Raw genomic sequence first — 6578 nt, 5'->3', positions numbered from 1 at the left:
CGGGGTCGGGGGCGGGACCGGGACTGGGGTCCGGGGGCGTGTCTGGGACGCGACTGGCCTTCCAGACGCCAGACTCTGGTGCTCAGTGTTCACCGCGCCCGGGCAAGTGTCCAGCGGGTGGACCCAGGTGCTCAAAGTTCCGTGCTGCTCCTTCGGGCGCGGGCTGAAACCCGACCTTCTGCACCTGCAGTGACCTCAGGCTCTGCGGACCTGGTACCCGTGCCTCTGGCCATGGCGCACGTGGAGGCGGCTCTGAGGGGCCCCCCCGCCGGCCTGTGAGCTGGGGGCCGGAGGAGGGACCTAGCGCCTGGCGGCGCGCAGGATGTCTTTCCGTGCAGAGGCCAGGGTCCTGGCGCTGATACTACTGCTCCCCGCGGTGCCCGGCGCCCTGCCGCAGCCCCTTCCCCGGCTGCAGCCCAGCATGTGAGTAGGCGGGGCGGGGAGGCTCGGCGGGACGTCCGGAGATCCTGGGCCGTGGACAGAGTTCCAAGGCTTTGTCCCTGGGGTCTCAGAACAATGGGCTCTTTGCCTTCACTGGGGAGGGGGTTGGCTAAGACACAGGTTTCAGAGTTGGGTCTGGGGCACTTCTGTGGTAGGGCCCCTCGCCTTTTCTCCCTTTCTTCCCTTTTGCTCTGTGATGTGGGTCCTACAGGCTTGGGCAGATGCTGTACATTGGAAGGAGGTGAGGAATCTGGGCCCCTTGCTGGGCAGGGTCTGGCTCGGGAGCCAGGCTTGGAGAAAGCAGAAAGGAAGCAGCACGCTCTCATTTCCTTCCAAAGCCTGTCTCGGGGTTTGCGGGCCTTCGAAGGGGCGAGTTGTGCCCAGGCTGGGGGCTGAACAGAATTGACTTGTGTGTTACATAGTGGGCTTTGGGGCTGTTGGAGAAGGGATTTAGTACCAGAATGGGCAGGAAGAGAGGGTCAGGGAGCCAGTCGAGATGAATTTAATTTTGAAAGATGATTCCCCAACGGGGCCATTTAGCGGTCTCTCTTAAACAGCAAATCAATCCTCGTGTTGGCCTCAAAGGAAAACTGGTGCTGAAGTGAGCCGAAGTGGAGCCGGAAGGAGGGCAGCCTGCTGGCCCCCATCCCTCCCTCCCACCCCAGCACTCCCTGCAGCGTGCCAGGCCTCCTGCCAGCAGAGCTCGGAAAGGCAACTCAGGAACTGCTTGGGGGCCAGTAAGGGGCCCTTTTTGGGGATAGGGCCTCTTGCCTGACAGCTGTGGAAGCCCTGTTCAAGGGCCACAGACCTTTACCAGGTTCCTTCTGTCCCATGCTCACTTGACAAGCCTGGTGTGAAAAGGACCCAGCCTTGTACTGGGCCAGGCTGTTTGTGCAGGACCAAGCAGCAGCTCTCTGGAGACAGGACAGGCTTCCACCAGCTGGGGAAGGAGGGTAGGTCTGTGCCCTCAGGCTCCAACCCTGGATCTTGCTTTATTCCAAGAAGGAAAATTTCCTTGTGGCCTTTTCAAGAAGTGCAGTCTCTGGAGTGGGGGCCTTTGCATCTAGAACTCTGAACAGCCTAAGACCAGACTCTGCATGACTTCTACTGGACATTTCCTCTTTCCTGGGATCTCAATGTATTTGTCCAAGGGGAGCTGAAGTGTCCGAAAGGATTACCACGGTAGCCTTCTGTGGCCTAGTCTGCCTACTCTTCACATGGTTGGCCAGGGGCTTCCAGGGGCTTTTGGGAATTCCAGGGTGCTGGGTGGAGTGGGCAGCTGTTCAGTGGAGGTGGACATCTCTGCTCTTGGCATGGGGCCTTCTGCCCCCAGTGTACCTGTGGAAACTGCCAGTTGTCCTTCCTGGGCCCCCCTCCAACTTGCTTGCACTTGCTGAGCTCTCAGGGAGTGGCGTTAGGAATTGCTTTCCTGGGCTTAGCTTGCTCACTTGGGGCTCTTAGGGAGCCTCTAGGAGTCAAATAGAGTATAAGAGAGTTGGTCTCTTCCTGCTTCACGCTGTTTCCAAATCCTTCCCCATCCCTTTACCTCCCTTCTTCAAGTCCTTGGCTCTTCCTCAGGAAGCCTCCTACCTGGCAACGGGGCCTGCTGCCCTGGAGCAGTACCTCTGTTTCTTGGCCATGAGGCATCTGTTCTCAGATTGTCTCTTGAGTGTGAGTCTGAGTTCCCTGACCTCTGCGGATACATCTTCTACAGACCTTTTGTCTCCTAAGCACCTGGCATTTGTGTGAACACCCAGTAGGACCTCAGCAGGCAGGTGCTGGTTGGGGGAATGAATGAGAGGTGATTGTTCTGTCAGACCCCAAGAGGTTTCTCCTCTGTGCAGAATAGTCACCCAGCAGTTTGCTCTACTGACCAGAAAGGAGACAAGTCTATACCTCCACCCACAAGAGGTGCCAAAGTTTGCCCTTTGCTCCCCTCATCCCAGAGGAACAGGGGGAAGAGACCAGGAGAGTAGTGGGCCCAGAAAGTGCTTCATCCTTGCTGGTCCTGCCCTCCCAACCATTCTTCCCTTCCAGATGAGCAGCAGGACCTGGTGCTGGGCAGCTGCTTCTACCCTGGTAGTTTTCCTGAACTGTTAGCTGCTGAGTTCCAGCAGTGCCACTACCACCATGGGCCTTGGGGAGGATGTACTAAGGGGTGTCCCATTGACTTGCAGCCCCAGATGCTTTATGGACCTTCGTGAATCTGCTGGAGTGGAATGGGTGGCTCTCTGGCTCCTGCTGCCCAAGCTTGTCCAGATTCAATGCCATTCCAGGAATGGGCAGAGCTTTTCTACTTGTTTTATTTTTTGCCTCTAAAGTGAATTTTTGCTGCCATAGAAGAATGGCTTGCCTTTCTTTCCTGTGGTTTGAACTAACTGCTTACCATGTGCAGGGCTGGTCCACAGCTGCTGATCGGACTCCCGGGAGCAGGGGCGGGGACAGGGAGACAGATCGCCCTCATGCTGAAGCACTGACCAGCTGGGCTCAGCCTCGCCATGGTCCAGTGCTCCACTAAGCTTCTCCTCTGGTTGGAGTCCCCTCTGGGCAGCTATGCTATGAAAATGGCCAGTGATTTAGGATCAGCTAATTATACTGACCCCTCCCCCTCCGAGCTCAAGTTCTGTCTTGCAAGGAGCTCTTTACACCCACTGGCTGAGGCCCTTCAGGAAGGCCCCTGCGCAACCAGGGCAGGGAGTCAGAAAGCTAAACTGTAGTTTGAGTGGCCATGGGCAGCTGTTCAGAACCGCCTCTCTGGGGCCCAGGTGATCCATAGGAGGCAAGTCTCTGCTGCCCTCCTGCCTGGGTGCCGAGGTGTAAGGTGGGTGCAGGGGAAGGGGCTCACACAATTGCTATCCACACGCATGTGACATTGCAATGAGTTGTCCCTTTGTCTAGTGGGAGGCTCCCAAGGACCTGAGAATCATGGCTCAAGCAACCTGCCAGTGCCCATGTCATGGGAAGCGTGTTTAGAGGTGAACCATGGTATAAATGGAACCTCGAAAATAAACATGAGAAGACAATTCTGAGCAGAGCCCCCTTCCCCTCCACCGTTTGGGGGCTTCTTGTGAGGTTGGCTGTTCCTGGTTTTCAGATCCTCACCTTGCCCTCACCCTGGTTTGGTCATCAGGGCCCAGGGCTGTAACTGCCTACCCTAGAAGGATCTCTTTTGTGGCCACTCCTCCAGGAGCCCAGCTGTGCCCTGGAGCAGATGGCCTGACAGCTGGGACGAATTCCCCCTCCGACGGCTCTGGGTCACTTTGTAGTCTGGAAACTGCCTTTCCTTCCCAGATGGGAAGCAGGATCAACTGCAAGGGAAAGAAAGGCTGTGACTTTGATCCTGCCAGAGACCACTGAAGTGTTTTACTGAGTTCTTCTCGGACCTACGTGGGACCACAGTCAGGTGTTGTTTTGTCCCTCCTCTGCCCACCTCCTTCATCCTCCCGAATACAAAAGCCAGTTACAATTGTGTTTCTGAGGTGCTGGAAACTTCGGGCAAGACAGTTGTTCTAGCACCGCCCCCCCTTAATGTCAGCAGATGATTGGTCAATCTTATAGTCTGATGCTCAAGCCACCCAAGTCTGAGGTTGCCCAGCAGCCATCCGGGGACATGTCCCTACAGTCTGTGGGCTGGTTTGTACTGGTGTGACTCTTTACAGTCCACGTTGACCATGATTGGAGCTAGAGGCTAGACAGGGTGGAGACCCTCAGGCCGTGGGGAGAGCCATAGTCGGAGAGGATTTCTTGGGGAGATGTAAGGCAGGGAGGTTGCCAGGGGACCAGAGAGTGACCTGAGTGACTGTGTGTGCTATGTGACCCCGAGAGGGGTTAGCAAGGGGTTGCGACGAGTTCTACAGCATTGACATCTCACTGGTTAACAGCAACCGAGGCCTGCGAGGGTTGGACAAGGAGGCCCTTCAGAAGGAAGCACTCCCTCCCTCAATTTCCTGCTATACACGATATCTCAAAAGTCCATGTGGGGCATTTCCCCTCCTGCTGACCCTGTGGCTGGACCATTGCCTAGCTCCTGCCTTCTGTAGGACCCTGTGCGTCTGAGACAAAGGACTCCTGTACTCTGTGGCATCACCTCCTTGAGGCTCAATGACTGTATCCTGTGTGCTGAGCTGGTGGAGACGGTGGGCAGGGGACATGAGCCTGGGCCAGTTCTTTTTTTTTTTTTTTGGAGAGATTTTTGCTATAGGGCGCGTGCGCTCGCCAGAGAGACAGAGAGAGACATAGAGACAGAAAGTGAGAAATCATCCCCCAGGGGGAATGGTCATGCCGCAATCCCTTCTCATCCATTCTCCTCTCGGGATCTTGGGCACGCACACACACGTGCCCGGCGTGAGTTTTAAGCCACTGGGTCCGGGACACGAACCGTGGTTGACTACGTGGGAGTCCAGCGACATAGCCATTACGCTAACTGCTGGTTCCCTAGCCCAGGCCAAGCTTAACAAGCCTCGCCTCTTCTCAGACACTCTAGAGTCTGGAGGCACATGCCGTCAGCACACCCTCTTTACAAGTGCTGAATCAGGGGCTCTGAGAGGGTCAGTGACTTTTCTCAGGGTGCACAGTGCCCCCAGACCTGGGCTGTCTATTTCCAAAGCCCATTCTAGGGACTGCCATCTCCATCACTTCACAGTGACCTCCCCCAGCACGGGGGCTATTTCAGATTCAGAGACGGGAGCCCAGCAGCTGGCTACTCAGACGTCGTCGGGCTCAGTCCCCTTTCCCTTCCACTCTGGTGAGAAGCTGAGGCCAGGGCTGGCCCAGGGCTCACCATTGATTAGCACATCTCAAGGCGCAGGTGTGGGTGAAGGCTGAGGCAACATCTGTAGCAATTCACTTGGGCCTGATGTCACTTAGCAAATGATGCTGTTTTTCCTGCATAAATAAGCCCTTCACTGGGGTCATCGACAGTGACACCAGCCAACGCTTTCCTAGGGCTGTCAAGAGCCCTTCTGTCCTGGCTCAAACTCTCACAACCATCTGACCAGTTCAGTGCTTGAAGCTTTCATTTTACAGATGAGGAAACTGAGACAGACTCATAACCTGCACCTCTCATAGGGGGTTAACTGGGAGCTGAGAGTCGAATACAGACCTTTGCGCAATGAGTTCTCGCTTCCATCTGCAAGGCCACGAGTTCTCTAACCTAAGTGGTCAGAATTCCCCAGGGCTTGTCAAAGCACAGCAGCCGGGAAATCCCTGGGGAGTGCTGGCTTCCACCCCGACTTCTAGTTCAGTGGGTCCAGGTGGGGCCTGAGAGTGTGCATTCCTGATGAGTCCCAGGAGGCTGCTGTCCTGCCCCAGAGACGCCCCTCTGAGGACTACGGCATGATGCCAGGCTGCCATAGCCCAGTGCTCAGGGTGAGGTAGATGGGTCCATTATGAATTCTGTTCTCCAAAATGTACAAGTGCTTTTACAACTTCAGACTCTTTTTTTTTTTTTTTAGTTTATTTATTTCTCCCACGAGAGAGAGAGCACTGCAGACAGACACATAGCACCCTGACACTCTGGTCCACTCCCAGCCTCAGCCTACCCTGGATCATGGGCTCCACCCATGAGCCCAGTGTAGAGATGTCTTTGGACTTGAAGCTGGAACCTTTCCATGTAGTCAGCCATCAGGATTACCATTGTGCCACTGTCCAGACTCAAAATATCTGACTCTTCCCTCATAGTCTATTGTTATTAGAAAGCTCAGCTGTTTGATCATACTGCAAATCCTTTTACCTCCGTTTTGCCATCCTGTTAGGATTTTGGGCACGTGTGCACAAGCACCTGGAGTGTTTTTCAGGTCTCCAGGGCCCACATTTGAACCATGGCTGGCCATACATGACCCGGCTTTCTATACACAGCACTTGACACCTAGCCTATGAGGCCAGTCCAAGGCCTGACCTTTTAATCCTGCCTCTGCTCTTCTGTTTTTATTTTTTTAATTTAGTTTACTTTTATTTTTTTATTTAAATTTATTTGTTTACGTTCATTCACTGTACATCATTAGAGCATACAAAATGAGATTTTCCATCCAGAGTACACTGTATATTATCTCAATCAAGCACATCAACATACATGTTATTGTCAGCAAATAATCTTCCATTTCTTGTTTCCTGTATGTTTTGCTTCCCCCCGCCATCCT

This window comes from Tupaia chinensis, unplaced genomic scaffold (assembly GCF_000334495.1).
Source record: "Tupaia chinensis unplaced genomic scaffold, TupChi_1.0 Scaffold138365_1, whole genome shotgun sequence".
Taxonomy (NCBI): domain Eukaryota; kingdom Metazoa; phylum Chordata; class Mammalia; order Scandentia; family Tupaiidae; genus Tupaia; species Tupaia belangeri.
The sequence above is the reverse complement of the archived record's forward strand: the minus strand, read 5'-3'. Positions refer to the sequence as shown.